Source organism: Palaemon carinicauda, unplaced genomic scaffold, assembly GCF_036898095.1.
Source record: "Palaemon carinicauda isolate YSFRI2023 unplaced genomic scaffold, ASM3689809v2 scaffold200, whole genome shotgun sequence".
NCBI lineage: Eukaryota > Metazoa > Arthropoda > Malacostraca > Decapoda > Palaemonidae > Palaemon > Palaemon carinicauda.
In genome coordinates this window covers 215,938-227,282 of record NW_027169591.1, presented here as the reverse complement: position 1 = coordinate 227,282, position 11,345 = coordinate 215,938, and the positions used below count along the sequence as shown (strand labels likewise).

The 11,345-nt window shown below is 37.2% G+C and overlaps 1 long non-coding RNA gene across 1 annotated transcript in view; it reads left to right on the top strand.

Moving 5' to 3' along the window:
- The first annotated feature begins 5,611 nt into the window (after positions 1-5,611).
- LOC137635949 (uncharacterized) overlaps positions 5,612-11,345 on the top strand; it is a 214,976-nt gene continuing 209,242 nt past the window's right edge. The window contains exon 1 of the long non-coding RNA XR_011042866.1: positions 5,612-5,797. This is a non-coding gene — a long non-coding RNA (uncharacterized lncRNA). The remainder of the gene's footprint in view (positions 5,798-11,345) is intronic.

The window sequence follows — 11,345 nt, the reverse complement described above, 5'->3', positions numbered from 1 at the left end:
TCTTTCAAGGATAACTTTATAATCCATAAGGAAATTTGTCTCTCTCTCTCTCTCTCTCTCTCTCTCTCTCTCTCTCTCTCTCTCTCTCTCTCTCACTTTAGGAAGAGGAAATGGAGTCTGCGGATGGACTAAAGAGTATTAGAGACATCCAAAATCCTTGTAATACATCTCTCTCTCTCTCTCTCTCTCTCTCTCTCTCTCTCTCTCTCTCTCTCTCTCTCTCTCTCTCTCTCTCTCTACGTAAGAGTAAGTGGAGTCTGGGGATGGACTAAAGAGTATTAGAGACATCCAAAATCCTTGTAACTCTCTCTCTCTCTCTCTCTCTCTCTCTCTCTCTCTCTCTCTCTCTCTCTCTCTCTCTCTCTCTCTCTTTACGTAAGAGTAAGTGGAGTCTGGGGATGGACTAAAGAGTATTAGAGACATCCAAAATCCTTGTAACTCTCTCTCTCTCTCTCTCTCTCTCTCTCTCTCTCTCTCTCTCACTTTAGGAAGGAGGAAATGGAGTCTGCGGATGGACTAAAGAGTATTAGAGACATCCAAAATCCTTGTAACTCTCTCTCTCTCTCTCTCTCTCTCTCTCTCTCTCTCTCTCTCTCTCTCTCTCTCTCTCACTTTAGGAAGGAGGAAATGGAGTCTGCGGATGGACTAAAGAGTATTAGAGACATCCAAAATCCTTGTAACTCTCTCTCTCTCTCTCTCTCTCTCTCTCTCTCTCTCTCTCTCTCTCTCTCTCTCTACTTTAGGAAGGAGGAAATGGAGTCTGCGGATGGACTAAAGAGTATTAGAGACATCCAAAATCCTTGTAACTCTCTCTCTCTCTCTCTCTCTCTCTCTCTCTCTCTCTCTCTCTCTCTCTCTCATTACGTAAGGAGGAAATGGAGTCTGCGGATGGACTAAAGAGTATTAGAGACATCCAAAATCCTTGTAACTCTCTCTCTCTCTCTCTCTCTCTCTCTCTCTCTCTCTCTCTCTCTCTCTCTCTCTACGTAAGAGTAAGTGGAGTCTGGGATGGACTAAAGAGTATTAGAGACATCCAAAATCCTTGTAACTCTCTCTCTCTCTCTCTCTCTCTCTCTCTCTCTCTCTCTCTCTCTCTCTCTCTTTACGTAAGAGTAAGTGGAGTCTGGGATGGACTAAGAGTATTAGAGACATCCAAATCCTTGTAATACATTCTCTCTCTCTCTCCTCCTCTCTCTCTCTCTCTCTCTCTCTCTCTCTCTCTCTCAGCAAAAGAAGCTCTCTTAACTATTAGTCAATTAAAAGAAAGGATTCTCACACACACACACACACACATATATATATATATATATATATGTATATACATATGTATATGTATATATATATACATATATATATATATATATATATATATATATATAATATATATTAGTCGATCGAATTCTGGTGTATGTCAATGTGTTAATCATGTTTGACCTGCTGAATAAACTCACATCTATCTGTGCCTAGTCTTTGGTCTTAGATTTTACAATACAATTCATCATCATCATCTCCTCCTGCGACTATTGACCCAAAGGGCCTCGGTTAGATTTTACCAGTCGTCTCAATCTTGAGCTTTGAATACTTCTCCATTCATCATCTACTTCACGCTTCATAGTCCTCAGCCATGTAGGCCTTGGTCTTCCAACTCTTCTAGTACCTTGTGGAGCCCGGTTAGATATTTGGTGAACTAATTAGATTAAATTATATCATCCATGGTCTATACATTCTTTGTTAGTCCGGCCGTACTGACGTCAACCCAGAGAGGGTTGGGGAATGTTGTCACATTCACACACTTCATTCTTTGTGACTTTGAGAGGTTTTTCAGTTATTACTACTTTGCGAGTTGATATCAGATTTTGTAGATTTTTCAATATCCAACAGCTGTTGTAGGTTTGAGAACAAAGCTCTCAGAAGAATATTGGGAGTTAAACGGCAGGACAGGATTAGAAATGAAACTATGAGAGATTACTCAAGTGCCATATGTGGATGAGATCATTGTACGGGGTAGATGGAGATGGTTTGGGCATGCTACAACCCTGGTTGGAAAGGCAGGTTGCTATGGTAAGCAGCTCTTCTAGGAGAAGGACACTCCAAAATCAAACCATTGCCTGGTCCTCCCTGGTCCTAACTTTGGTGGGGAGGCAGCTTGGACACCGATCATAATATATGGCCTTGGGTAGTGCCATAGCCTTTGTACCATGGTCCTTCCACTGTCCTTGGGTTAGAGTTCTCTGACTTGAGGGTACACTCGGGCACACTATTCTATCTTATTTTTCTGTTAAAGTTTTTATAGTTTATTTAGCAGATATTTATTTTAATGGTTTTACTCGTAGAATATTTAATTTTTCCTTGTTTCCTTTCCTCACTGGGCTATTTTCCTTGTTGGAGCCCCTGGGCTTATAGTATCCTGCTTTTACAACTAGGAAATATAAGCCCAATGGCTCCAACAGGGGAAAATATCCTAGTAAGGAAAGGAAATAAAAAATCTGTATAAATAATGAATGATTGATATAAAATGTTTTAATATCAGTAAAAAGCTTAAAGTAGATCTGTCATATATATATATATAATATATATATATATATATATATATATATATGTGTGTGTGTGTATTTGTATATGTATATGTATATATATATATATATATATATATATGTATATATATATATATATATATGTATATATATATATATATATATATATATATACTGTATATAAGAAACTGAAGGGAAAATTGTGTCAGCCTTCTCAACAGAAACATTCGCTGTAAGTTAAAACTTGCAAAAGTCCAAAATCTCTCTCTCTCTCTCTCTCTCTCTCTCTCTCTCTCTCTCTCTCTCTCTCTCTTCTTTTATGATATTCATTTCAAGGCATTCAGCATTTCACACTCCATATTGCTCTTTTATTGTTAAGTCCACACTATCTAGCATTAGGGTTGCAGCTTGGCTAGTAGTAATAATAATAACTAGAGGGCACTCAGTAGAGCGCAGACCTCCGCTACAGCAGCTTATTTCTCGACCTTTTGCTTAACCTTTGACTTTAACATGTATTAATTGGAGTGGATTTTCATACACTCATAGGAGAAGGACACTCTAAAATCAAACCACTGTTCTCTAGTCTTGGGTAGTGGCCATAGCCTCTGTACCATGGTCTTCCACTGTCTTGGGTTAGAGTTCTTTTTGCTTGAGGGTACACTCGGGCACACTATTCTATCTTATTTCTCTTCCTCTGGTTTTTGTTAAAGTTTTTTATAGTTTTATATGGGAGATATTTATTTTAATGTTACTGTTTTTATCTATTTTTCCTTGTTTCCTTTCATCACAGGGCTATTTTCCCTGTTGGAGCCCTGGGCTTATAGCATTTTGCTTTTCTAACTAGGGTTGTAGTTTAGCAAGTAATAATAATAATAATAATAATAATAATAATAATGAAGTCTGTGATAACGATGTCCAAACTTATGTCTGATTACGTGAATTGGACATTGGACATTTTGTTAGGGAGCTAGGACAATTTGCCGTAAACAAATTTGCCGTAGGACAATTGATTGTAAGACTTTTCGCCATAAGAAAACTTGCCGTATGGATATTTTTGCCGCAAGGACATTTCGCCGTAAAATGTATATTTTAGTTTTTAGCTTATTTCTTTTAGAGGTCAATGTAACTATATTCATATAGTTATCTTCAAGTATATTTATCACTTTTCATTTATTTTCATGTATTCATTTAATTATAATTATATATATAGAAAACGATAAGAAAAATGAAGACCACACACTTTATTTAAAAAGTTTTCTAAAAAAAAATTCAAATCTAAAAATCATGTAAGTTCATAGCAATTGCTCGTAAATAACGTTGTATCGCATTTTGATCATAACCTCTGACAATACTTAGTATGCGCTTATAAACATTTTTGTATTGTTTCTTAACTACTGTTTCACCTCTCTTCTGCATCGATTATCTTCTTTTTATAAAGATATTCTTTATTTTTCAATACATTGATGAGTTTCCATAAATTTGGATGCGTATTGTTTTTTGCCATTTTATGTTTGCTTGGGTTCGCTGGATGGGTATGCTCACTTACAGTTTTACAGATTGAAATATCTTCAATATTCCGTCTTGTATGTACTCTTGCTTTGCAGTTTTTTTCAACACAATTCCAATAAACCTTGCCTCCATATTCTCTCTCTTGCCTGTAAATGAAGTTGGAATTATCTATGATCTTATCACAACCTCTGGTGCTTTTGATAGTGTACGGCGTCGTAGGGTTTTAAGTTTCGAGTGATAAAAGTAGATAATACAAAGGTTCAAGATAAAAAAAAAATAATAATAAAAAATATAGTAAACTACCGAATTTGTAATGACCCTCATTTAAAGATATAACTACGGGTGTCAAAATTTATAACGACCCTTCTCTCTCTCTCTCTCTCTCTCTCTCTCTCTCTCTCTCTCTCTCTCTCTCTCTCTCTCTCTCTTCCTTCTTTTTTTTTAATCTATAAATGACAAAGCATATACATTTTACGGCAAAATGTCCTTGTGGCAAAATATCCGTACGGCAATTTTTCTTACGGCAAAATGTCTTACAGTCAATTGTTCTACGGCAAATTGTTTACGGCAAATTGTCCGGTCTCCTTTTGTTAGACAGTGACCTTGTCCATTCAAATTTAATAATTTCCAGCTTTTTACATAACAGTTAATCCCTGAAAGTTTCATTACTCTACGATTAAAATTGTGGCCAGGAAGGCTGTTCACAAACCCACACACACTCATACACAAACAGGTGGTAAAACATAACTCCTTCCAACTTCGTTGGCGTAGGTAATTAATACTCTCCAAGTCAGGTATCGAAGTAAATTGTATATATGTTTAGTTTTAGGTAAATTGACTATAACTTGAACCATTATATTAATACCGAAAAGTAGAGTGATTTCTAAATAAGTTTTCTTAAGTTCGTGGGTTATTTCCTTACTCCCTTTCCTCACTGTGCTATTTTCCCTGTTGGAGCTCTTATGGGCTTATAGCATCCTGCCTTTCCAACTAGGGTTGTAGCTTAGGTAATAATAATAATAATGACGACAACAACTTGCAACTAAGCTTATGGTTTCAATTTTGTACTGCGTAAATATTTTCCCACAGCTGTCTCTGAGGTGAATGCCTCCCCGGGGTCCAACGTTGAAACATATAACTCGTAAAGCTAACATAGATTTTGTGGTGTAACAGAATTAAGGATTTACAGAACAGAGAGAGAGAGAGAGGAGAGAGAGAGAGAGAGAGAGAGAGAGAGAGAGAGAGAGAGAGAGATGAGAGAGAGAGAGAGAGAGAGAAGCATTGAATTTCAAATATCACATTTGAACAAAAAATCGAAGCTTTGTGAAATGCGAGTCAAACTTAATGAAAAAAAAATCTACCACTTGCCACGCACACTTTCGAAAATCGATCGCTAAGCATTTAATTTTTGATTAGTTTTAGTTTATAATGCGAAACACTTCAAATATCGGTAAACCCCTAACATATGTCAAAGTGGTTTTTTGTTTGTTTTAAGTTTTTTATCGTTCAAAATAGTTTATTTGTATTTTAACAAACTGGCAACTTATTCCTTCTCGGTCAGTCTCTGAGCCTTGTAAGTTGTGACTCTTTAGTTCATTTATTAGTTGTTGTGACTTGGTTGTGAAAGGGTGAGGTCAGAGCTGGAGGTTATACTGCCCACGTGGCTTCCTGCAACTACTTCTGGTGTTTAGCAAGAGCCCGTGGCTGGCCTGAAGATCCATGCAGTCTATAAGCAAGCCAGGAAACATGGCAAGGTAAGAGAGTGACTCTGGAATTAAACTACAAAGTCGTAAAAACCTAAATATAATATTGCGCAGTTCCAAAGGGTCCCAGTGGTATGTGTTGTTTTGAATAGGAAGTCAATGCATCTATTTCACTGTCATTTTATTGTATATCGTTGTCAAGGATTAAAGTAAGCTTATACGAACGTTGTCGATATCATTTAAAACTTGTCTGTCTTGATAAAGACGTCAAATCATTTCATTTCGATTTACTACTGACGAAATGTTACTGGACGCCATTTTCAATTTTAATTAGTAATGACTTGTTATCAACTCTAGTGAAACCTTTAGATTATTAGTCTTCTCGTGTAGTAGGTTGAATTCGTTTTCGGAATATCTCTCTCTCTCTCTCTCTCTCTCTCTCTCTCTTCTCTCTCTCTCTCTCTCTCTCTCTAATCACCATAATAACCAATCTTGCGTATGTGAAGTCTATCCCTTCAAGAGGAACGCTATTTGCCTTAATGTCTTCAAATAATGTGTTTTTACGTACATCAAAAGTGTTAAAGGATAATATAGCAGATCTCATGTTGCGTTCGTATGTTGGTGTCTTTCTGATAACCTTTTTTTTTTTTGTTGTTTTAATCATTTACATAATATTAATATTGAGTGTCAAAATAATACCATTGTTTCATTAATTCCAGTTAGTTTGTGTTAAACAGTTCTCTGTTATTTCCTATAATTCATTTCTTTCTCTCTCTCTCTCTCTCTCTCTCTCTCTCTCTCTCTCTCTCTCTCTCTCTCTCTCTCTCTCTCTCTCTGTCAGGAAGGCATTACCAAGGGGGGAGGGTAATTAGGGGAAAATACACGATCAGGTACCATCTTTACTGTTGGTAAATTAAAATCTACATCAGGTATTTCACCCTAAGTGTAACACTTTACTACACTCTTCCATTGTGTTGTTCTCTGTTTATTTATATTAAATGGATAAAGTTTTCAATCGAGATAGTTCATCACATTTTAAGATTTGTCTTGGAAATGTTGTCCCTTGAAGTTTTCAATAACTTTTGCAACGAGTTGTAATTGAGTTTAATTGGGTAGTGGCAATATCTGGATGATTTTGTAGAGGACTCAGGTACCTGAAATAAGGATTCTTCGTGTATAACGTGTTTCATTTGTCTTGATGAACAAGATCATAACTTGTAGGCCTATGCAAGAATGGTCCTAATTTATATTTTGGTGAAACATGTTTTAAAGGATATTTTTATAGGTATCAGACACGCGTTTTCGAAGTTTATATGTTTACCTCCAACAACGAATTAGGAAGGAGGTTATGTTTTTGCCCCTGTGTGTCTTGCTTGTTTGTGAACAGCTTCCTGGCCACAATTGTAATCGTAGATTGATGAAACTTGCGGAGATTAACTGCTATGTAGAAAGCTGGGAAATAATTAAATTTTTGGGGAGGTAGAGATCAAATGTCAAGGTCACGGTCAAGCCTAATGTCCAATTCACCTAATCAGCCATAAGTTCTGGACATCATTGTCACTGACTTCAAACTTAGTTCATATTTGAGTGTATGAAAATCCACGCCAATTAATACATGTTAAGGTCGATAAATAAGCTGCCGCGGCGGAGGTCTGCGCTTTACTTTGTGTCCCTCTAGTTTATTTTTATTTTTTCTTGTTTGGTGCTATTCATTCTTAGGATAATTGAACTTGCAGGAGGTGTTGGAGAGCGTGGTCTATAAGGAAATGGAAGAGTAAGAATGTACTCTTCATTTTATTGTTCTTTCCTTCGTTTTTCTTTGAAGTGTCTACTGCTGCTCCTGCTAGAGATACGAGGGTGGGGTTAAATGATGAGGAAATGCTATAATTCTTTAAAGTATTCGTGTAGATGGCACAACAGATGGTAGAACCAGAAGGATAATTTTTGTCACCATAGTTTGTACTTAAACTTTTCACTTCCATCTACGCATTTCATATTTCCTTTCGAAATTCCAATGTATATTAAACCTCTCTCTCTCTCTCTCTCTCTCTCTCTCTCTCTCTCTCTCTCTCTCTCTCTCTCTCTCTCTCTCTCTCTCTCTCAACAATTGTCTTCCTCGTGTTTGGCGTTACTGTCAGTATATCGTGTGTGGTAAATTAAGTGTTGGGTTTCCGTAATGAAATGGTGAGAAGTTTTTTTTAATTGTTATTATATATATGTATAATCATGGTATATTATTCTCGTGTTAGCTTTTTGCATTAAAGTATCTCGCATTTTATAGCAAATATATTATATATTTTAGCTTTACGTATAGTTTTAACCCATAAGAAGATGAAAGGCAATAAAAATATTGGTAGTATAGACACACACCTGATTTCAACTGCGTAGCGAGATACTGTTTCGTGATAAGATTCTTTTTCTATCTATGAATTAAATGAGGAGATTTTAGGCTGATCATTTGCGTCAAAGGTACATTTACTGAAGCATTGATTTTCTTATATACTTTTATTGACTTGGGGAAAGGGATTGTATATCGTGATGGTAAGAAAAGTTGTACTAGTCAGGGCCATCCATACTAGGTTGGTTTGCTGTGAGCGATCATCACTATCACCAATCCATTTTGGACAGTCCTTTAAAGAAGGGCTAAACCCCAGATATGAGTAAGGACATGTCTGAGGCCTATGTCCTGCAGTGGAGTAGAAGTGGGTTGACATAATAGTTCTCGTGACATGCATTAGGCGTACGGTTATTACTCCATGTTTGGGCGTTTGTAATTCGATTTTCTTTGTGAAATTTGCAGCGATTAATTGTTATGTATAAAGCTGGAAATTATTCAAATTGGACGGAATACTCGAGCAGTACTCGTATCGTCTCATATGTTGCACATATTATGACGCAATGTCAAGGTGGGAACTTTAGTGTGATACGGTACTGGTGTTGTCCACAGTTTTGTTGTGTGGGCGTTAATTGCGTATATACAGAGGAGAGAGAGAGAGAGAGAGAGAGAGAGAGAGAGAGAGAGAGAGAGAGAGAGAGAGAGAGAGAGAGAGCAAACTAATTAATGTTTCGTTTCGTCAGTTAGAATATTGGCTTCACAGATTTGCTAAATATTGTTTGAAACTACTATTAAACTTTAGCGGAGTTGGTAAAGACACCAAAATCATTAGATTTAATTCCCTTACACACACACACACACACACACACACACTTTAGTTCACGGCAGAACAAAGGCCTCAGACATGTCCTTCCACTTGCTTCTTTTTATGTTCTTTCTGTGCCAGTCCACACCCCCTAAACTTTCTTAGTTTGTCAATCCTTGTGAGCTTAGGATGGGGGAGGGGGGGTACAGTTTGAGAGCCTGTAGGTCTATCTGTTGAGTCATCAGTAGCCATTACCTGGCCCTCCTTGGTCTTACCCTGGGTTGAGAGGGTCCTTGGGTGTTGATCACATGTAATATGGTCACTCTCTAGGGCATTGTTCTGCTTGATAGGGCAGTGTCACCGTTCCTTTGGTTGCTGTAACCTCACCATCCTTGTGAGCTTAGGATGGGGGAGGGGGGGTACAGTTTGAGAGCCTGTAGGTCTATCTGTTGAGTCATCAGTAGCCATTACCTGGCCCTCCTTGGTCTTACCCTGGGTTGAGAGGGTCCTTGGGTGTTGATCACATGTAATATGGTCACTCTCTAGGGCATTGTTCTGCTTGATAGGAAAGTGTCACCATTCCTTTGGTTGCTGTAACCTCACCATCCTTGTGAGCTTAGGATGGAGGAGGGGGGGGGGGTACAGTTTGAGAGCCTGTAGGTCTATCTGTTGAGTCATCAGTAGCCATTACCTGGCCCTCCTTGGTCCTACCTTGAGCGCTTATCATATGTAATATGGTCAGTCTCTAAGGTATTGTCCTGCTTGATAGGACAGTGTCTCTGTCCCTTGCCTCTGCCATTCGTGAGTAGTCCTTAAATCTTTAGTTATTTTGTATATCACATTGCTTAACTGGTGTTTGTCAAATGTAAATTATCGAAACACTTAAAGAACAAACTTAAGTTCTTCTTGAACGAAGTATCTCTCATTAATCAACTCGTAAGCTTTGAAATTTCCCTCACACACTTTATCACCAGTCTTGAGTTTGCAATATATTTGTGACAAGATTTGTTTATAAAAGTATTTACAAGGCACCGACTAACAATAAACACCAAATGTTTATTTGGTGTTTTTTTTTTATTGCACGAAGTTTGAAGAGGAGGGTGTAAGAAATAACAATCTCATGTTGACTAAAAGAAAAAAAATAAATCCAGTTGGAAATTATATAAACCCTTTTTAATCTCTCTCTCTCTCTCTCTCTCTCTCTCTCTCTCTCTCTCTCTCTCTCTCTCTCTCTCTCTCTCGTGGTTTTTTGTTTTGAATGGGAATACCTTAATATGGTGAAACGGATTGTGTATCTCATAATAAGTTGGTTTGCTGTTAGCGATCAGACAAAAACATTCCACCATTACCCATCACTTAAACTATTATATATTTCCTCATATCCATATGACAATAATAATTGTAATTTTATAATAGCTGTATCTGCTTGATCAAAACTTTTAAGTGGTTTTACTTTTTCTTATTCTCTTACAATATTAAGGTGTATTGAAAATATCTTCCTGAGTCTGGTTATTCGATCTGTGTTGTGGATATAACTTGAGAAACCATTCTTCGTCTCCAAATGACAATCAGCTGTTTAGCACGTACCCACCTCGTGCCACATCTACACGATATCGTATGGTAGGTGAAGGTTTAGTGAATGATATTAAGGAAAAGTGGCAACAGGCACATGCCATATGTACGATAATATTTGACTGTAGCCCCGGAAGGAAGTCAGCATTTACGTTATATAAGCGGTAAGGCTAAACATTCCTTGTAATTATATCTTCGTCCCTATCTATAACTTTACCATATCATCAAATATGCTTTTTTATAGAGGCGGAAATGAGTCAATTCCGGTTAAATACCGCAAATTGTTCTGTTTGCTCCAGTTAATGGCGGTATCTGGCAACCCTAATGTATCGGGGAAAGGGAGGAGGGTGTGGTGGTAGGACACGTCACGGGTTTCGACGTCTACCTTCGTTAATATGACAACGAAATGTCCTTATTATAATGGAATGTATTTAATTACATTTCTAAATCAATTTTATCAGTTTAGTTATCCGTACAGGTAGGCCTAATAGACTTATTGTTCATTATTTACGCCAATATCAACCGAACCAACTTACGTTTGTTCTGGCGATCTACTCGGCATTTCAAAGGAATATTTTAGCTTAAATAAATAATTTTTCTTTATTGTTTCCATTCTAAAATCAGTATATCAACAGCAGAAATTCATTTGAGTAGTCATAGTGACAAATCTTTCATCATGCACGTATTTTCTTGGCCGAATAACTATCCTAACCTAACAGAACCAATGGGGTAACACCGAATGGTAGGCCAAGAGACTCATTGTAACATAGTAGTTTTTACTTAAAAGGAAAAACGTTTAATGGTTACTAAATATGTCATGTGCTTTATTCCCAAAAAGAGTTGGAAAACTTCCCAGATTATTTGAGTAAGGTTATGGCCCTACCAGG